Below are 22,928 nucleotides of genomic sequence, written 5' to 3'. Positions count from 1 at the left end.
TAGCGGGACTATTTGTAAACCAGAGCAGTCAGTAAACATTGAATCAAATAACAATCAAACATACTTGGCTAAATTCACCCCTGGTACAGTGCCGTGTTAGTTGATGCAGAAGGCACTTATGCCATTGGGCCATGCTTTTTATCACTGCTCAGCAAGATAATCTTCACCATCGGCTAGATGTTGTTCTGAGCAACCTTTTGTATGTGTGATGGCAGATGACAGTCAACTTAGAAAGAAAGGGGAAAAAAACCTTTTGGTAACCTTTAGGCAATCTTCATTGCTGAGATAAAAGAAAATGGGAAAACGCAGCTGCCACTCTTTTCCCCCCAAATAAAGAACCAAATGGGAGAGAAACATCTGTTTATGGTTGGCTTTGGATACCAGTAACTGGAGAGCATTCCAGGATTTATGTTGCTGCTTTTTTTGCAAATATTTCAGCATGTATAATGTTTAAAAGCATGTGCTGTCATATTCCTCTCTCTGGTACTGAAAGAATCCTCCCTCTTAGATCAAGTTCCCACTAAATTTTGACAAGAGTAAGGCATCAACTAGGGCCAGGGTTTTTTTCAGTCCAGGCCCCAACATGATGGAATCAGCGCCCTACAGAGATCTAGGCCCTACCTGGCTTATTAGCCTTCTGCAAAGCCTATAAAATGGAGCTGTTCCGCCAGACTTTTCATTGAGATCTATTCTTGATCTGGTTGGCCTCCTCTGTCAGCGCTGTCACCTGTACTATAAAATGGAATAATATCTGACATCTCTATGGAATAACATCTTATCATGATGTGAGACGGCCAGACCGGGCAGTATGAGATGATATGGGAAATAGTGCAGCAGAAAATTAACATTTATTTATTGAGTTTATACCTAATCTTTCTCAACAATGAGGATATCACTTAGTGAACTCGTGTGTAGTTTTTAATGTATTGCTGGCCAGTGGTGTACCTTGAATTCATTATTGTTTGTCTTATACCAATTTCGCACTAGAGCTGAAATCCTGGTTTAACTCTATCCCCAAACTGACTTTCTACACTAGAATCATAGAATCAGAGAAACCAACTTTATGACTCTATGTGTCAGACGTTGGAACTTCAAACAAGAATGTATCCTTTTGTTTCAAAATTAATCCATTTATTTGAGAACAAGCGGTCTGGTATAGAAGCAGATTGAGTTTGATACTCTCCAAGGCTGAGCCTTGGGCTTTTGTACATTACAGAGGCATAACAATAAAACCATTCTCACACTCTTAGAGACAGTCGACACTTCCCATACTCCCTTATCTCTTTCTCAGGGAAGGAACCCTGCTGGTTACCTTGGGGCCTGTTAGCTTCAAAGGCCCCAGATGTTCTTTGTACCAAGTGAGAAATTCCTCCCCTTGTGGTTAGCGATTGCTTTGGTTTGAAATGCATATCTCTGTTCCCAGGGTTAGTAGAGGGCATGGAATATAACAGTCTACAAAATGGAGTTAGTCAGGTCAAGCAGGCATATCTATCTACTATAGCAATAAGGTTGAGTTACAATGTCTGACACTATGATTCTATGGTTTTAGTGCAGAAAGTCAGTTTGGGGACAGAGTTAAACCAGGATTAAAGCTCAAGTGCAAAACTGGTCTATGACTGAAGTGTATTATTTCTGTTTTGATGTTTACATGGCTTTTGTAAGCCTTTTTGGTTGCCATAAGGGTGCCTCTAAATATTTTACTAAATTTATAAATTGCTTCTGCTGTGCTGAATGATCTGAAGATTTCACAGTAGTAATTGGTATATATCTTCCTTTTAAGAACATAAGAGAAGCCATGTTGGATCAGGCCAACGGCCCATCCAGTCCAACACTCTGTGTCACACAGTGGCAAAAAAAAAGTTATATATATACACACACACTGTGGCTAATAGCCACTGATGGACCTGTGCTCCATATTTTTATCTAAACCCCTCTTGAAGGTGGCTATACTTGTGGCCGCCACCACCTCCTGTGGCAGTGAATTCCACATGTTAATCACCCTTTGGGTGAAGAAGTACTTCCTTTTATCCATTTTAACCTGTCTGCTCAGCAATTTCATTGACTGCCCACGAGTTCTTGTATTGTGAGAAAGGGAGAAAAGTACTTCTTTCTCTACTTTCTCCATCCCATGCATTATCCTGTAAACCTCTATCATGTCACCCCACAGTCGACGTTTCTCCATAATTGTTAAACTGTACAGCGGGCACGTCATTGTTTCTTGGGTGTTTTTTTTTTGGTATATACATCAAAAGTGTTCGCAAAAGGATAGCTAGAATAATTCTAAACTATCTTGTTACAAAATCATGTAGTATCTTACTTATTAATAAAATAGAATACTGCAGTCTTTTCAATGATAGGCTTTTACGTCTAGGTACCCGCTGGCTAAATTATTCCCAGTCTCATTGAAACTGTCTGGAGCAAGTAATTCTGTCTGACAGTAGAGATACTTATCTGTTGCTAAGTAGGTCTGATCGTTTGTTGAAACCCATGATAATATCCCATTCATGAAACCAAGCAGATGTTCTTACTGTGTAAATCAAAGAGAGCAGTATAACCCCCAATTTTTACTACCCCAAAACAGAGCTGAGCACAGACAAGATCCCTCTGTGTGTGTGTGTGTGTGTGTGAGTGAGTGAGTGAGTGTGCGCATGTGTAATGCTTGGCTAGCAGGAACAGCAGGAAGACCTTAACATGATGGGTTTGAAGAAACAGTTTTCCCCTAGGAATAATTGGCCTCACAAATTGCTTCATTTCACTTCTTCTTCTTCCCTTACACTTTCAAGGAAGGATCCCTCAACAGATGGGAGATTGTATTTCCATGCCACCTCAAAGAGAAGTGACTCTTTCCATTCAACAAACAACTCATAACCAAAGCACAGCTTAGATGACTAAAACCTCTGGTTTCCATAGTGTCAAATACTCAAGCCTGAAGAATTGTTTTATTATTTATGCATTTTAAATATATATATATATCTAAAAGCACCTTGCCTTTTAAAAAGCCTGATGAAAGTACAAACAATACCAAAGAATACATTAAACAACTAGTTCGACTTTGAAGGATTCCTACTTTGAGCTCAACATGGAGACAAATAGTCAGATTCAAGGACTTGAGGACTGGTATGTCAACTCCTGCTCTATTGCACCTGAGACATCAGTTTCATACTTGTTTTTAAACATAATTTCTCTTTTAGCTGCCTGAATTAAGAAACCTTTGATGAGTCAAAATGTGGTCTATGTACTCTGCACAGTTGTGAATGAGATGACGTTGAACCCTTTGGTTTTGATTTCCCTCAAAATGGCAAACCAAGATGAAGGAATAGTAATCTCTCCTTTGGAAATCCATGGAATTTAAAAGGATCCTTTCACTCCTCTCCCAGGCCACTGGATGATCAGAGGAAGTCCATTACAAGAATAGCTGTTTATTGATACATGACAGGTCAGAGTAAGATGGTCCTTGTGAAAACTGGCTTTGGTAGGTTTTTGCCCTTCTCTTATAGCCCTGATCCAAACCATTACACATTCAAAGAAAAGCAGAAAGCAAGCAGTCCCTCTCCCCAAGACTCTTTCCAGGCCCCTTGCAGGTGCGCACATAATCAGGCAAGAGCGACTTCGGTAACTCTTGAGACTAGGCAGAAAGGAATGTTTCATCTGTTACATAGAGATAGTAGCAAAGCAAAGCAGAGACATTGGAAAGTGAAAGTGCCTCAAAACAATAGCAAGAGCCGCCCTCTTTACAGGAAGCTGGGTTCAGGTATCTGGCTCCAGGTTGACTCAGCCTTTCATCCTTCCAAGGTCAGTAAAATGAGTACCCAGCTTGCTAGTAGTAAAGTGTAGATGGCTGGGGAAGGCAATGGCAAACCACCGCATAAAAAGTCTGCCGAGAAAACGTCATGATGGCTGGGTCCAGACTGCCATTTTGAGCCGGTAGACAGATGGAACACTGGCAGACCGAAACAGTGTGACCAAACATGCGCATCAACCTCCAGTCCCACTCCCACCCCTGGCCCCAACCCATCTGAGGGCCATCCCACTTGCACCCCAAAGTGGTAGCTTTCTGCGGCAAGAGCGGGATGACCCAGGGGCAGGAGCAGGATAGGAGGCAGACGTGCACGTTTGGTTGTGCTTTCTTGGTCCACCTGTGTCCTGCCCATCTACCAGCTCAAAATGCAAGTGTGGACCCAGCTGATGTGACATCACCTCATGGGTTGGTAATGATTTGGTGGTTGCACAGGGGACTACCTTTACCTTTTTACCTTTGTACTTATAGCCTAAGGACCATTTTATAGGTATGTTCCAGGAAGCTCAATATTGTTTTTTATGCTATTGTTAATGTACCAAGTGGCTTTTGGTTTCTTTCATTTCTGGTTTCAATACAGATTACTTTTAAGATTTTATTGCTTTTTTAAAAAAATTTATTGCTTTTTTATTGCTTTTTTAAAAAGCAATATGAGTCACCACAGACAGTTTTATAGAGAGGTGGTTTTCTAAATAAATTCAATCAGTATTTTTTTTTAAAAAAAAGTACTGGGAGACCCTTTTTATGATTCTTCTCTATGTCCACTTTATATGTGTTTTTTATTTCTCTATTGTTCTTTAGCCTTTCTGCTATCTTCAGTCATATGAGCTTCAGAAGCTATCCACACAGCAACAAAGACACCAGTTAAATTAAGGTTTCCATCTGAAACAGGCACACAGGTCATTCTCCACTCTACTGTAAGCTATCTGAACATTTGCAAAGATAAAACTGTAGGCAGCTTTGCAGTGTGGGAGTGCATCCCACTATTCCCTTCTGTTTGCTGTCTTTGTGCCATTTTCTACAGCTCTGTTACCATCTGTCTGACAAAAAGAGAAGACCCTGAGGGGTCTCCAGCATACCTACATCATTCTCCTGTGCCAGTCAACATTTCTTAAAATCATTACCCATTTTGTCTCTGCAAGCAAATTAGTACGGCCAGGTTTCCACAGAACTTACCTTGGATAAGCATAAAGAATTGGCTTCCAATATTACTCCTTGCTAAGTGAACCTGGTAAGGATTTGTAGAGCAACACCTATTCTTGAAAATGCTTCATGCATGTTATTTTAAGTGACCCTCAAAGATAGACTTATCAGTAGAAATTGCTATACAGAATCAGATTTGTGCACTATCTAGTCATATGTCCAGAGTATACTTTTTTCCAAACTCTAGCCAGAACTGTCTTCAAAAGAAGAGCCATGGGAATACCATGGGGTCCTTATTGAGCCTTTCTAAAATTATTTAGTTGATTCATCAGTTACATTGATGTGTTACAAAAACTCTGATGCTAAATTCTAAAAACTGATAGTAAAAAGTTGCTCCCAGTTAATCCAACAGCAGATCTTTTTTTCTAAATTGCTTGTAATATAAGCGGTTGTTGATACTGTGAGCAATACAAATACTTATAAAAGCTGCAGGTGACAATTGACAAGCACCATTTTGGAAATGTCAAGAGGGGATGAATTCTTTTAGAAGAACATGTCTGCAGTGATTTGCAGGCTGTGATGATCCTCCTTCACAGGCTCTGTCTTTCAGCCTTTAGCCATGTTGGCCCACATTGAGGGAAGATCCTCCACACTTCGGAAAAGTAACAAGTTGTAGCACCTTCACTCTCTTCCTTCCCTGGACATTCCCCTCCCTCTACACAGGAAGTCCTATGTAGGGCCTAATCCCTGCCCAGGTTCCTTAGGCTTTTGGGTCTGAGACAGCCAATTTGGAGGCAGGAGTGGGTAGCCTGTCCTGCCTTACCTGTCTACTAGGGTTGCCAAGTCCAATTCAAGAAATATCTGGGGACTTTGGGGATGGAGCCAGGAGACTTTGGGGCGGAGCCAGGAACAAGGGTGTGACAAGCATAATTGAACTCCAAGGGAGTTCTGGCCATCACATTTAAAGGGGCAGCACACCTTTCAAATGCCTTTCTTCCATGGGAAATAATGAAGGATAGGGGCACCATATTTTGGTCCAATCGTTTTGAAACTTGGGGGGGTATTTTGGGGAGAGGCACTAGATGCTATACTAAAAATTTGGTGCCTCTACCTCAAAAAATACACCCCCCCCCGAGTTCCCAATACCCGTGGATCAATTCTCCTTTATTCCCTATGGGAATCGTTCTCCATAGGGAATAATAGAGTGCCCAGTAGACATTTTCCCCCCACACGCTTTCTAAAGCGGGGAAAGGGCCTCCAAACCAGGGAATCCCCTGCCCCCTCCCTCTCTCACACACACAAATACTTACTGGGTCTTGTTCCTGCAGAACTTTACTTGCTCTGAAAACGAAAGCAAAAGAAAGGAAGGGGCCGTTCTCTGAGGAAACTGTTACTGATCCTTTCCCATGAAGTCCTTCCTGTTTCCTGCTTCCTGTTCAGCCTTAAAGGCACACATTTTAAAAACTGTTTGCAGGTTTCTAAGCCTGCAGGAGCTATAAAACTACAGGATGACTGTGGGGGGCGGGGCTTCCCCCGCCGGCCAGCTGGCTGGGGGCGGGGAGAAGCCTGTCAAAATGGGGGATTCCCCCGCTGGGACCCGGGGATTGGGAAGCCTACTGTCCACTACTGACTTCTTGATTTTGGTCCCTCTTCCTTTCCCTTACAGACGAGTGCTTGGTTCCAACCTAGACCATCCTGGCCTAACTGTGCGCCTGGATCTTTGTACATGCTGCGGTTGATACAAAACTCCAGTGGAAGAGCTGCTGTCGTGATATTGTCCTTTTGAGAGATTCAGGAAGACGAAACGAACACTGATATTGCAGTAAGGCGATCAAGATTCAGTGAACCTTTTTAGTGTAAAATTAATTCATCCGGCACTTGAGTTATTTTCCTTTTGCTTGCTGTTTGTTTATCATCAAAAGGTGCTGCAGATGCTTTGTTGGGAAAAAAAATCAGCATATACGTAAATCAAAAATTAATTTCTCAAATATCCTGCTTCAACTATATATTCTGGTTATGGAAGTTCTGATGCAACATCTGAGAAATCTTCTGCATCCAAGGAGATTCCCATTCGTATCATTGGAAGAAATTAATTACATGTAAGGTCATTTCACCCATTCAAAAACAAAGCAGCACATATGTATAAGAGGTTAATGTATGCTTTAGAGCAGGAGTGGCCAATGGTAGCTCTCCAGATGTTTTTTGCCTACAACTCCCATCAGCCCCAACCAGCATGGCCAATGGCTGGGGCTGTTGGGAGTTGTAGGCAAAAAACATCTGGAGAGCATACTTTGGCCACCCTTGCTTTAGAGGACATGACAATCTGGGTTGAAATAAGAATATGCAATTTATAGTGTGCTACTGCAGTATATTTGTACAATCCAGGACAACCACTTCTATATCATATTAAAGATTGAATTATTTGTTTGCCTTTGCTATATGAAAAGGCACCCATTAAACATCAACATACACCCATTGTAATTTTCTAAAGTGACTGCATTTTGCTTCATTTGCTATATTGTGTGTTGTCTTCTGGGCTGTGCCTCAAAGGCTAAAGCAAATGGTACAAGCATTAGCCATTGAAGTACGCTGGAGACAGCTATACCTTATCAAACTAAATGTATATATTTTGACATTTTAAATATGGAATATAAAACTGAAGCAATATATATGTGGAATTGTAAGGCTGCTTTTCTGCTATAGTAAGCAGCATTCAGAAAGTGTTGGAGCAATTCTTGCTAAAACTCTATGGTCATTCAAAATAAAATCCATAAACCATGGCATCTGAGGCAAAGCTACTCCAGTTTTAGGCCTAGGAAGTAACTCTTCCTAAAATGGCACTGAAGATAATGACATAGAAATCACTGACAGATTATAAATTAGATACATAAAATGAAAACATAACTTCCTTAATCTCCCATTCTTGTATTCTCTCTTTGTATTCATACAAACACTCACAAAGTGAGTCTGTGCTATTATTTTGTGATTAAATTCTTGGGGTAATTAGGGTTACCCAGTCTGCATTGGAAAATACCTAGAGACTTGGGGGGTGATCTGGGAGAGGGTGGGGTTTAGGGGCCTCAGCAGGATACCACAAGATAGTGTCCACCCTTCAAATCAGCCATTTTCTCCTGGGGAGATCTCCAGGCCTCACCTGGAGGCTGGCAACCCTGGGGTAATACTAAGGTTGCTAGCCCCCTAGTGGGAATGGGGAAACCCCTGCTTTCATAAGCTTTTGGCCACCATCAGCCAGTTGGCTGGCAGGGGGGGAAATCCCACCTCCAGTTGACTTTTTTGGTTGACTTCTGGTTTCAGGCCTACTTCAGGTATCAGGGCAACTTCCTGTTGGGGGCAACACACTGGGTTTTGGGCAAAACTCTATGAAGCTGAATTTACCATAAAGTTTTGGCCAGAAACCAGAGTGGCACCCTTGACTGGAAGCAGGCCTGAAACTGGAAATAGGCCCCAAAATTCCCAACATCACTTCCAGTCTCCCAGCAGGACATCAGAAGACCCCTGTAGGCCAAGTAAGTTGACGTGGCAACCCTAGGTAATACTCTTGAAATAACTCACTATTACTATGTTGTAAGAGAAAAGGCTTTCTGACATATACCCAAACCAAGTAAATGTTTGTGAATTGGGAGCTCTAGTGTTTATATGGACCCCCAACCTTGTGATCATAACTTTTCCAGTTCATTTTGTTGTTTATGTAGGATTTTCTGTGCACTTGGGTTGGAGCAGAGAGAAAGTATAGAACTGCAGGTATTCCTTTCTATATACAGTAATCATAAGAACGTAAGAAGAATTCTGTTGGATCAGACCAACACCTTGTCTCATACAGAGGTCAGCTAATTCCTCTGGATGGCTAACAACAGAGCATGGAGGCTGAGGCCTTCCCCTGATGTTGTCTCCTGGTTCTGAATGTGATAGGGTTGCCAAGTCCAATTCAAGAAATATCTGGGGACTTTGGGGGTGGAGCCAGGAGACTTTGAGGGTGGAGCCAGGAGACATAGGGGCGGAGCCAGGAACAAGGGTGTGACAAGCATAATTGAACTCCAAGGGAGTTCTGGCCATCGCATTTAAAGGGACTGCACACCTTTTAAAATGTCTTCCTTCCATAGGAAATAATGAAGGATAGGGGCACCTTCTTTTGGGGCTCATAGAATTGGACCCCATGGTCCAATCATTTTGAAACTTGGTGGATACTTTGGAGAGAGTCACTAGATACTATACTGAAAATTTGGTGCCTCTACCTCAAAAAACAGTGCCCCCAGAGCCCTCAAAACCTCCAGATCAATTCCCCATTATACCCTATGAGAATCGATCTCCACATAGAGAGTAATGAAGTACTCAGCAGACTCCCCCCGCCCCCATTTCTGGCACACTGAAGGGGGATCGGCCTCTCTACTCACGAGTTGCTGCCAACTTTTTCAAAGTAACACAGACACCCCATCCCAAGAGGAAGCCTTTCAATCAGTGACTGAAGCCTCTGGAGGTAGAAACGCACATGGTCCTCTGGGTGTGGAGCTCCCCCCCTCCACCAGCCAGACTCCCCGAGGAGACGCCTGTAGCAGCCGAAGAGGATGCAAGGACTACGAGTCCCAGCATGCACCTCGCGAAGGGAGGCCGCGCCGTTTCCCCTCCCACCCCTCCCGCTTCCACGTTCTTGGAGATTGGGGGGAAAGGCTCCTAATCCAGGGGTCCCCCGGCAGGGCAGGGGGGTTGGGAACCCTAGAATGTGAACGTTCCCATCAGTCACCATGGCTAGTAGCCATTGATAGACTTATTCTCCATGAATCTATCTAATCCCCTTTTGCAGGTTTTTGTTCCATCACTACATCCTCTGGCAGTTAATTCCACATTTTAATCACTCTCTGTGTAAAGTAATATTTCTTTTTGTCTGTCTTGAATCTACTGCCCATCAGTTTCATTGGATGCTCTTGACTTCTAGTATTTCAGGAGAGAAATAAAAATTTCTCTTTGTCAACTGTCATCATTCCATGCATAAATTTATAAACCTCTATTATGTCCCCCACTCTATCTATCTATCTATCTATCTATCTATCTATCTATCTATCTATCTATCTATCTATCTATCTATCTATCTATCTTCCATCCATCCATCCATCCATCCATCCATCCATCCATCCATCCATCCAGGCACTTTTCCCAATAAAGACACTCTGGATGTGATTTTTTTTCTTGATCTGTGCTTTCCTTCTTCATTACTCTGATTTTGATCCCCTGGATCCAACTTCCTTTTATTCCTCCTGAAATGCTGCTCCTGGGGGGAAAGAGTAAACCTGGAAAAGCATGAGGGGAAATGGATGGACTGTAAGGAAAAAATAGACCTTGAAAAGAGCCCCAACCCCTGCTCCTGCCCCCTAAAAGAGAGAGAGGAACACACTGAGAATGCACAAGAGTGGCAGTTTGGTCCCTCGCCATGGCATGGCTGTTCCTCACCACGCAAGTGAGGCTGGGCTGGACACCTCCATCTTGCTGCATTGCAGGGCTGCCTTGTTGAGGAATCTACTTACCCCACAGGTGGAGCTGAGGTGGCCCAGGTGGGAGAGTCGCCACAGGCCATCAACCCACCAAGATTTTCCCTGTTGGCCTTAATGGCCAATCCACCCTGTATAGGGTGCCAGTCCCCAGATGGGGAGAATCACAGGGAGGTTGAAAACAGGAAAATACCGTTATATAGTAATGAAAACACTCCTATCAATTTATATAATTTTATATCAAATATAAATAGGTGATATCCAACACACAATACATGAAACCAAACTCATATCGAGGAAGTCATATTCATAACACGAGACCAATGCAACTAAGCACACGTGAAACCTTGACTGAAAATTAATTTCAATAAAGTGCAAAGTGCAAAAAAGTGCTTGTATATTAATACAATTTCATTGGTCAATGTTGAAAGTTCATATTTTTTATCTTCTCTTTTCTTCATTTTATCACAGAAGACTTCACCAAGACCACCTTTGACAGAGCCCGGTGCTGGCTGATGTCTTGCCCTTTCAAAATCTCTTTGTCAAAGAGGGGGGTATCTGAAGTTATTCAAAATCTCTCTATTATGTGAAATAAAGCAAGCATTTACACCAAAAAAATAAATACATACATGTTATAACCTTATTACCATCAAAAAGCAACTTACCAACATGAAAATATACAGAAGCTCATACAAGAAGAAGATGAAGATATTGGATTTATATCCCGCCCTCCACTCCGAAGAGTCTCAGAGTGGCTCACAATCTCCTTTACCTTCCTCCCCCACAACAGACACCGTGTGAGGTGGGTGGGGCTGGAGAGGGCTCTCACAGCAGCTGCCCTTTCAAGGACAACTTCTGCCAGCTATGGCTGACCCAAGGCCATTCCAGCAGGTGCAAGTGGAGGAGTGGGGAATCAAACCCGGTTCTCCCAGATAAGAGTCGGCACACTTAACCACTACACCAAACTGGCTCTCAAGCACAACCGGAAGCCTTCACATGGCGTATTACTGCAAATGGTCTTAACAGGCATGCTGCTTTTAAAGGTACAATACCCAAAATGAAAACAGCTGTGTCAAAATACTGAAAAGGCTAGGAACAAGCTGAAATGCCCCAACAGATTAACAATTTACAAAAAGCAAGAAAAATCAATACAATTATTCAGGCACTTAGGTGCTAGCATCTGTAACCGAAAAATCCAAAACATTTCCTCACATAATAAACATTTTTTAGCAAACTCATCATGATGATCTGTAAATTTATATAGCACAATAAAATGCATTTCATCTATATGATGATTAGCCTCTAGATAATGACTTGTAAGGGAGGCTTCACGATTTTTCGTTTTAATTCTTGACCGGTGTTCCGCCACCCGTATACGAACAGGGCATGTCGTGCTTCCTATGTAAATTTTATTACAACCACACAAAATAGCATACACAACGAAGTAGGAGTGGCAATTACTAAAATGAGTTAATTTAATGTGTAAAATACTACCAGGAGGTGATTTTTTTTTTCAGTTTCCTCTGAAAATGCCCCATTGGGTCAGTAGATGGCGCCAAAACCTACACATATCCGAATGTACCAGCATGTCCTTGAAAGCAGATGTGCACCGGAAACCTGCATAAGGGTTAAATTGGAAGGCAAGCCCATACTGGAGGGTGTGGTTTTTTTCAGCATAGCATCTGGGGCCTCTCCTCAAAACACCTTCCAAGTTTCAAAAGGATTGCACCAAGGAGTCCAATTCTATGAGCCCCAAAATAAGGTGCTCCTATCCTTCATTATTTCCAGTGGAGGGAAGGCTTTTAAAAGGTGTGTGATCACTTGAAATGTGATGGCCAGAACTCCCTTTGGAGTTCAGTTATGCTTATCACAACCCTGCTCCTGACTCCACCCCCCATGTCTCCTGGATCCACTCCCAAAGTCCCCAGATATTTCTTGAATTGAACTTGGTAACCCTAACCCTGTTTGAGGAGGAATCAGAGGTCATCCACATAAGGGGGAATTGGGGAAAATGCTCCACTTCTCTTTGGGGTAATCTTCTATCTATACCATCTTGATAAAACTCAAGACCACTCCCAAATTCTTCACACAATATGTAAGAAACAGGTTTACCCCATCCAGAGCAAGCATAGTGCTCCCTTCTAGGGCATCAGCCTTACTAACCAGAATCCACTCTGTTTTGTTTGGATTAGCTCTGGTCTAGACATGCAGCAGAGTGAGCTGGTAATGTAGTGACAGAGGATTGCTATGGCAGAATTGATTGTACCACTTCAGAGTGCAAGGGAATGTCTACTTTTTTCAAGTATCCCTACACCATGATTCCCTGTAAATGGAAAACTAGCAAAGAACATAAGAGAAGCCATGTTGGATCAGGCCAATGGCCCATCCAGTCCAACACTCTGTATCACACTTCCTTTTTTCTGTTTTAACCTGACTGCTCAGCAATTTCATTCAATGCCCATGAGTTCTTGCATTGTGAGAAAGGGAGAAAAAGACTTCTTTCTCTACTTTCTTCATCCCATGCATAATCATGTAAACCTCTATCAAGTCACCCCGCAGTCGACGTTTCTCCAAGCTAAAGAGCCCCAAACGTTTTAACCTTTCTTCATAGGGAAAGTGTTCCAAAGCTTTAGTCATTCTAGTTGCCCTTTTCTGCACTTTTTCCAATGCTATAATATCCTTTTTGAGGTGCAGTGACCAGAATTGCACACAGTACTCCAAAAGAGACCGCACCATCAATTTATACAGGTGTACTGTGATACTGGCTGATTTGTTTTCAGTTCCCTTCCTAATAATTCCCAGCATGGCGTTGGCCTTTTTTATTGCAATCACGCACTGTCTTGACATTTTCAGTGAGTTATCTACCATGACCCCAAGATCTCTCTCTTGGTCAGTCTCTGCCAGTTCACAACCCATCAACTTGTATTTGTAGCTGGGACGCTTGGCCACAATGTGCATTACTTTGCACTTGGCCACACTGAACCTCATCTGCCTCGTTGATGCCAACTCACCCAGCCTCAACAGATCCCTTTGGAGTGCTTCACAATCCTCTCTGGTTCTCACCACCCTGAACAATTTAGTGTCATTTGCAAACTTGGCCACTTCACTCTTACTCCCAACCCCAGATCATTAATGAACACGTTAAAGAGCATGGGACCCAGTACTGAGCCCTGCGGCACCCCACTGCTAACCGTCTTCCACTATGAAGACTGCCCATTTATACTCACTCTCTGCTTCCTATTAATTAGCCAGTTTTTGATCCACAAGAGGACCTGTCCTTTTACTCCATGACTCTCAAGCTTACTAAGGAGCCTTTGATGAGGAACTTTATCAAAAGCTTTCTGGAAGTCAAGGTAAACAACATCTATTGGGTCCCTTTTGTCTACATGTTTGTTCACCCCCTCAAAGAACTGTAACAGGTTAGTGAGGCAAGATCTTCCCTTATAGAGCCCATGCTGAGTCTTCCTCAATAACTTGTGTTCATCAATGTGCCTACTCATTCCGTCCTTGATAATGGTTTCTACCAACTTTCCCGGTATTGAAGTCAGACTGACAGGCCTGTAATTTCCCAGATCTCCTCTGGAACCCTTTTTAAAGATGGGGGTGGCATTTGCTACCTTCCAGTCCTCAGGAACGAAGGCAGATTTCAATGAAAGATTACATATTTTTGTCAGGAGATCCACAAGTTCAACTTTGAGTTCTTTCAGAACTCTTGGATGTATGCCATCCGGACCTGGTGACTTATTAGTTTTTAATTCGTCAATCAATTGTAGGACCTCCTCTCTTGTCACCTCAATCTGACTCAGGTCTTTCAACACCCCTTCCAAAATTAGTGGTTCTGGAGCGGGCAAACACTTCTTGTCTTCCACAGTGAAGACAGAGGCAAAAAATGCAGTCAGCTTCTCAGCCATTTCCCTATCCTCCTTCAGTAATCCTTTGACCCCTTGGTCATCCAAGGGCCCCACTGCTTCCCTGGCTGGTTTCCTGCTTCTAATATATTTGAAGGATTTTTTATTGTTGGTCTTTATGTTTTTTTGCAATATGCTCCTCATAGTCCCTTTTTGCCTGCCTGATCACAGTCTTGCATTTGATTTGCCACAGCCTGTGTTCCCTTTTATTAATCTCACTTGGACTAGCTTTCCACCACTTAAAAGAGTCCTTCTTACCTTTTACAGCTTCGTTACTTTGTTTGTTAACCATGCAGTCTGCCCATGTAATGGAAGGCATCTTGAAACGGTCGCCATGTCTTACTTCAATGTGATTTTTATGGGGAAGTGCAGGACTGTATAATCAAACCTATTCTGTCTAATTTTTATGGATTACCTGAAGCGAAGTTATTTTTTTTCTACTATCTGACCAATGTCCCCATATCACAAGCCTAATTGCAAAATACCTTTTGGCTTCCATAACAATCTGGGAGCAAAAGACTAGCTCCCCTTCTTGATGTTTGGCTGGTTTTTATAGCTGAAACGCCATGTAAATTTGCTAAGCTGTACTTTTTATTTCTATGCCAATAAAGGTATTTGGGATATAATTGCTTAACAAGAGAGAGATATAAAGAATACTTCATTTGCCATGAGTATTTTCACACTAAGAAAATTACTGTTAGTGTGTACATGATTCGGTAAATTAGTAAACGTAAATGTATATTATCATCACCTCTATTTGTTCATGTTCATATTAATGGAAGCAAAATGGACATGTTGTGGAGAGAATAGGTGTTATTGAAGTGCTATAATATTAGTTTTATGACTTGTTTTATAATGTGAACTTTCACTGTGGTAAAAAGCCAACTGGGAGTAACAAAATAACCAGAGAAACTTGGGGTGTTACAAAGTATTTTATTTGATAGTGAGGTTAAAAAGCTTGATTCAGTATAGCATGAACTCAAATGGTACCCAGAGCAGTAAAGACTTTTATTAGTTTCCAGCTTCACTTAAAGGCACAGATCCTGGTGGAATATTTTCCTGGTATTGACAAATTGTTTAAAGACAAATTCCAGTGTACAAACAACATTAGCCTCCTGTATACAGCATCTGACCCCAAGATTAAAACAGCAAGTGCCATTGATCTAATAGTTAAATATCTTTTGAGTGCAGATTCCCTCGCCTATGAAAATATTGACTTCCATAATATTTTTTTTACAAAGATTATTTTTAGGTTTTGAAGGAAAACTAACACAATCCTATCCCTAATTTTAGTCCTACAGTCATTGCCTTAGTTTTATGCTGATTTGATATAGATGATGCATATTTAACATAGCTGTGATTAATATTTATGTAATGGCCAAGTTCTATAACCTGTTCACAGCTATATTTATCGACAAATGAGGAGGGGATATGTTTTGATGGCAGAACACACACTTTGCATGTAGAATATTTCAGCTTCGTCTCTGGCATACAATCCAAATTTTGTTAAAAAAAAAAAAAAAAAAGATCTCAAGTAGCAGATATAGGGAAAGATCTTTTTCTCCCTATACTGGAATAAACAAGACTGGGCTAGATCAGCCTGGCTGATCATAAACCAAAATAAATTCCCCAGGAGAAGCTGTGTTGCTATGTGGAGTGAAAACAAATCAGGAGATTTGATAGTGGTTTCTTGACTAGAGGCTGCTTTATCAGGCAACATAAGAACATAAGAGAAGCCATGTTAGATCAGGCCAACGGCCCATCCAGTCCAACACTGTGTCAAACAGTGGCAAAAATTTTTATATATACACACACACTGTGGCTAATAGCCACTGATGGACCTGTGCTCCATATTTTTATCTAAACCCCTCTTGAAGGTGGCTATACTTGTGGCCGCCACCACCTCCTGTGGCAGTGAATTCCACATGTTAATCACCCTTTGGGTGAAGAAGTACTTCCTTTTATCCGTTTTAACCTGTCTGCTCAGCAATTTCATCGAATGCCCACGAGTTCTTGTATTGTGAGAAAGGGAGAAAAGTACTTCTTTCTCTACTTTCTCCATCCCATGCATTATCTTGTAAACCTCTATCATGTCACCCCTCAGTCGACGTTTCTCCAAGCTAAAGAGCCCCAAGCGTTTCAACCTTTCTTCATAGGGAAAGTGCTCCAGCCCTTTAATCATTCTAGTTGCCCTTTTCTGGACTTTCTCCAATGCTATAATATCCTTTTTGAGGTGCGGCGACCAGAACTGCACACAGTACTCCAAATGAGACCGCACCATCGATTTATACAGGGGCATTATGATACTGTCTGATTTGTTTTCAATTCCCTTCCTAATAATTCCCAGCATGGCGTTGGCCTTTTTTATTGCAAACGCACACTGTCTTGACATTTTCAGTGAGTTATCTACCACGACCCCAAGATCTCTCTCTTGGTCAGTCTCTGCCAGTTCACACCCCACAGTTATTATCAGGTCAGAGTAAGGGGTGCGTACTCCATGGTATAACAGAGCCATCAACATTTCAGATTAAAAAGAGAGACAGAGATGTAACCCCAACCCACTGGCTTTTAAAGACATATTTCTGTCTCGTTGAAAGTGGCATTCTATGTTTAAGATGTTCATCCACAACGATATATAATTTTTGCAAGTGGGAGATTTTCTGATGCGTGCCAACATGAGTTTGCAAAGCCTAGCGTAAGTGTGCATCATTTCACATTCAGAACGCTGGCTGGCTGGATAGTGCTTATCTTTGTTCCCCGTTAAAGTGCCAACCAGCTTGTTTTTGCATAGGTGCCAGCTTGTTTCTCAAAAGCCTGAGCTACTTCACGTATTTTTCCATTTTTTTTTTTCGCTCCAGAGTAAGGTCAGTGGGCAAACGACCTGACTCTCCCAAGATCATGGATGGTTGAGTCACAGAATGAAACAATGCAGGCTAGTGATGGAGAACAAGGACTTGCCACAAGCCCATGCAAAAACTGGTACACAATAATAAAGATCTGGCCAAACATCAAAGGGTAGGACTGTGTTGGGTTTTTTTTTTTAATTAGTTTACTAAAAATAAATAACTCATTGATTTGTTCACTTTAAGCAATTGACTGTCAAGCAGCATGCAACAATGACCAGTATGGGGCAGAGACCATAGGCGTAAACTATGTGGGGGGTGGAGGGCTCGAGCACCCCCTAGAGTTTCCCACCCAGGGCTCAGCCCCCGGTGGCAATCAGTACAGGACTTCAGGTCTCGGCAACCAAGCAACCAAATAGTGACAAACTACTTTGATGGTTTTTTTCCTCTAGGCTGAAAACAAGACAGTCAGTGGTGTGGTGTGATTTCCTACACCTCCCTACAAATGCTAATGAGCTAGCAGAGCGGAAATGGAATAGATAAACATCCCCAGTGGGAACTGGGGAAAGGAAAGGCCTTTTGCTGTCGGTCAAATGAGTACCCAGCTTGCTGGGCGGAGAAGTGTAAAAGACTGGGGAAGGCAATGGCAAACCATCCTATAAAAAGTCTGCTGTGAAAACGTGAAAGCAACATCACCCCGGAGTCAGAAATGACTGGTGCTTGGACAAGGGGACCTTTCCTTTCCTTCCATGGAGGAGGAACAGATGTGGCCGGCCTAGGGGGTTGAAGGAGAATGCTTGAAAGGTAATTCTAAATTTTTTTGCTGTACCTTTGGACTCTCTACATTAATTACTAAGGTTTTGTTATCCAGAACACATCAGGTGGGGTAGCCATGTCGGTCAGAAGCAGCAGAAAAAAGTTCAATACGGCGAAGTTGCGGGTCTGAAGGTTAACAAACAAAAATCAAAAATCTTGACTAAAAATATGACTCCACACGAATCCCGAGATATAGAGAGAAGGATGGATTTTAAATTGGAAAAAACAGTAAAATATTTAGGTATTACATTTTCTAACAGATGTAGTACAATTTATGAGAACAACTATATCCCGCTTTTAAAGGAAATGGATCAACAGATGAAAAAATGGAATAACTTAGGGTTATCCTTTATGGGGAGGGCCGCCCTTATTAAAATGTCTGTTCTCCCAAAGATCCTATTTCTATTACAAATGGTTAATTTTGCTGCCAGAAAGCCATTCTTTATCAAGATTAATCAACAGATAAGAGCATATATCTGGCAGGGGAAAAAACCTAGGATCAGGTGGAAGCTCCTAACCGATGTAAAGCAAAATGGAGGCTTGGCACTCCCTGATCTTGAAGTGTACCATCTAGCATGTACAATACTTTGGTTAAGAGATTGGATACGCTTGGAAGACAAACGCATTCTGGCTATAGAAGGCTTTGATTTGAAAACTGGATGGCATGCTAATCTTTACTACTCGGGAGAACCTCGGAGATTTTTTAAAAACCACTTGATCAGGAAATCCCTCTATGAAGGATGGATTAAGATCAAGAACAAAATTTATGGTGAAAAAACTCCCAGATGGATCTCACCTGAGGAGGCCTCGGTCCATCCTCATTTGTGGTGCCCAGCAAAGTTGATTAGATATTCAGACCTACTAGACAACAAGGATAATCTGAGAAAGAAAGAGGAGCTGGAGGCTTCAGGATTTTATCTGGATTGGTGGATAATGGTTCAAATTACCACAAAATATAACAAGGATAGGGTCTCAGGTTTTTCTAAGTATAATTTCGATTTTGACAAAATTTTGGTCTCGGGTCCACGTAAAATGATTAAGAAAGTATATAACTACATGTTACAAAGGAAATTGGAGGATGAGGTGGTTAAATCGGCAATGATTAAATGGGCAAAGAACCTAGAGAAAAACATCACGTTAGAACAGTGGTCTCTCTTATGGAAAAATAACCAAAGCATAATAAAACCAGTTAGACTTAGAGAGAATTTTTTTAAACTTTTCCATCGGTGGTATATCACACCAGTCCAACTAAATAAAATAAACCCCTCCTACTCTCCAAAATGTTGGAAGTGTGGTCAATGTTTAGGTTCCTTTTTTCATTTATGGTGGTACTGTGAAGTAACTAAAAAATACTGGATTATGATACATAGATTACTAACAGGACTGCTAAAAGTGAACATTCAACTGAAGCCAGAGATATTTCTGCTCTCTTATGTTCGAAACGAGATTCCGCGGGAAGACGAGTATATTGCTGTTTATATTTTGACAGCGGCCAGGATACTTTTTGCTAAACTTTGGAGACAAAAGGTCGTCCCACTTCGAGATGATGTAATTTCTGAGATTTTAGATATTGCTGAAATGGATGTTTTGTCAAACTTGGTAAGAGGAATGTCAAAATGTGAGGCGATAAAGAAATGGGAAAAATTATATATTTGGTTGGAAGGAGGGTGATGTTTTGAACCCAATTAACGTTTATTGATAAAAACTAAATTGAGTTAAGTGGTTAAAGACAACAATGGTGGCATACCATAATCCACCTCTAATAGGATGTTTTTTTTTCTGTGTACAATTCTGTATTTTTTTTGTTGATTAAATAAAAGCAAATATTGCAAAAAAAAAAAAAAAAAAAAAAAAAAGAAGCAGCAGAAAAAAGTTAGAGTCCATGGCACCTTTAAGATCAACCAAGTTTAATTCTAGGTATAAGCTTTCATGTGCATGCACACTGTTTTATTTAGATCCAGGTGGGTAGCTGTGTTGTTCTGAAGCAATAAAGTTTGACCAGTGACACATTTAAGACCAACGAAGTTTCATTCTAGCCTAGGAATAAGCTTTTGTGTACAAGCACACTTTATCAGATACAGGTGAAACAGAATTTAGAGTCATGGTGCATAAGTACAGGAGTTGTCCTTGAAAGAGCAGCTTCAGGGAGAGCTTTCTCAGCCGCACCCACCTCACAGGGTGTCTCTTGTGGGGGAAGAAGATAAAAGAGATTGTAAGCCGCTCTGAGACTCTGATTCAGAGAGAATGGCGGGTTATAAATCTATGGTCTTCTTCCTCCTCCTCCTCTTCTTCCTCCTCTTTCTCCTCATCTCAATTTATACCCCATCCAACCCCCTTGCAAAAAAAATCCATGCCTCATGTCAGAGAAATATTTGTGTCTATGTGTAACCCCAGAAACTCTAGTGTCTGAAACAATATCAAAAGGTAAGAAGGCACTGTGAAGTGGTTATAGACACCACTTTGTTGGTATTAAAGGTGCTTTTGTTGTTCAGTTGCACAGTCGAGTCCAACTTCTTACAACCCCATGGACAAAGTCACACCAGGCCCTCCTGTCTTCCACCATCCTCCAAAGCCTGCTCAAATTCATGTTTGTTACATCAGTAACACTGTCCAGCCATCTCATCTTTTGCCATCCCCTTCTTCTTTTGCCTTCTGTCTTTCCTAGCATCAGGATCTTCTCCAGAGAGTGCTCCCTTCTCATTTTCGCTCCGGGGTAAGCCCTGTGCGAAAACGCCCTCAGTTTTACACACTGCATCGATGCAAATGTGGTTACAAGAGCAAAAATAAATGAAGTTTCACCCTGACAACCTTTTTGATTCAGCATGTTTTTGGTTCAACGTGCCCCAGAAGTAACATCACTTGGCCCTTGACACCACAGGAAATGACATAATTCCTGTCTCCTGGAATTCCTGGGCTCCACCCCCAAAGTCTCCTGGATCCACCCCCAAATTTTAATGGTTCACTATGAAGAAGTGTAAAAATAACCAAGTCATGGGAAAGAAAAGTTTGGGAAACCCTGATCTAGTGGAAGACTGGCATAGCCACCTTTCAAAGGCCATTGATGTAATCACTCCCCGGTGCCTCTTCACCCTCACGCCAAACTAGCTCCACGATTAATTAGACCACCCTGGAGCTAAGGCGGATGAAGCAGGAGCAGGATGACTAGAGAAAGGGTGAAAACGAGCCCGCAACAAAGTGACAAGAGCACCCTATAGGTTATTTATGAAGACCTAAGAGATGCTGGTGAAGGCCGCAAAGGAGTTTTATGTGGCCTCCATCACATCTGCAAATTCATGCCCAGCCCAATTATTTAGGTTGATTCAGTCCTTAACTTCTCTGCCTCCGGGCATGCCAGATGCTAGGGAACTGGAAATTGTCTGTGTGGCTTTTGTGAACCATCCCAACCACAACTGATACAATAAGAGAATTGGAAGCCCCTCACCTGTCTTCAGGTCCTGTTTTGGTTCAGTTCAGCCTGCTCTCCCAGGATGAAGTGGACAAGATCCTGGCAGCTGTAAAGTCAACCACATGCATCCTTGATCCATGCCCATCATGTCTGGTTAAACTTATGGCAATGAGGTGCAGGTCCCCCTGAAGGCTATTATTAACATGTCCCTTTCCACGGAGACTTTCCTGGGGGCTTTGAAAGAGGCAGTGGTCCACCCCCTCCTGAAGAAACCATCTTTGAACCCAATGGCCTTTACAAACTACCGCCCAGTTTCAAATTTGCCATTTCTGGGAAAGGTAGTGGAGCAGGCAGTGGCAACAAAGCTGCAGGCCTTCTTGGAGGATGGTAATGTCCTGGATCCTTTCTAGTTCAGCTTCCATGCTGCCCATGATACAGCTATGGTGCTGGTTGCCTTAGTGGATGATCTCTAGAGACATTTGGATTGAGGCAGATCAGCGCTGATCATCCGCCAGGGCAACCAGCACCATGCTGACACTTTTGGATTTGTCAGCAGCATTTAATATGGTTGGCCACAATGTGTTGACCTCCCATGTCACCAATACAGGGATGAGGGGCTCACTTTACAGTGGCTGGTCTCCTTTCTCCATGGTTGGGGACAGAGGCACTTGGGGGAGAGTTATCCCAGTGGTACTCACTGGAATGTGGAGTGCTGCAGAGAACCATTCTCTCCTTAATGTTTTTTAATATCTATATGTTCCCACTCACCCAGATTGTTTGGAGAGTTGGGCTGGGTTGTCACCACTATGCAGATGACACCCAGTTCTATCTACTAATGTATGGCTATGCAGACTAGGCCCCAGAGGGACTGGGAGGAGTGTTGCAAGCTATGGCTGGATGGTTACAACAGAGCCAGCTGAAATTGAATCAGTTGAAGATAGAGGTCCTGTGCCTGGGCTGCAGGCAACCAGGATCTGGGGTCAGGCTCCCATCCTTTTGACAGGGCTCCATTGGTGCTTGGGGTATTCCTGGATGCCTCTCTGACTATGGAGGACCATTTACTGCCATTGCCAGGTCTGCTTCCTTCCAGCTGAGGCAGATCAGGCAGCTGGTCCCATATCTCGCCCCGCATGACCCGGTCACAGTGACCCATGCAATGGTCATTTCCAGGCTGGATTATTGTAACTCCCTCTACATAGGGCTGCCCTTGTCTCTGATCTGGAAACTCCAGTTGGCGCAGAGTGCGGCTGCATGGATGTTGACTTCGTCGCCTGTACAGGCACAGATCCATCCTGTGCTCTGTGAACTGCACTGGCTGCCTATCAGAGGTACCGTGTCCGCTTCATGGTGCTGGTGTTTACCTTTAAAGCCCTATATGCCAAGGGCCAGCATGCATTTGGGACCAACTCTCCCCAAATGAGCCCCGTTGGTCCTTAAAATCTGTGTCTCAACATCTTCTGGTGGTTCCCAACCCCAGAGACATTTGGCTTGCCTTGACTAGGGCCAGAGCTTTCT

Source organism: Heteronotia binoei, chromosome 8 (genome assembly GCF_032191835.1).
Source record: "Heteronotia binoei isolate CCM8104 ecotype False Entrance Well chromosome 8, APGP_CSIRO_Hbin_v1, whole genome shotgun sequence".
In the NCBI taxonomy this organism is placed as follows: Eukaryota; Metazoa; Chordata; class Lepidosauria; order Squamata; family Gekkonidae; genus Heteronotia; species Heteronotia binoei.
This window is presented reverse-complemented; position numbering follows the sequence as displayed.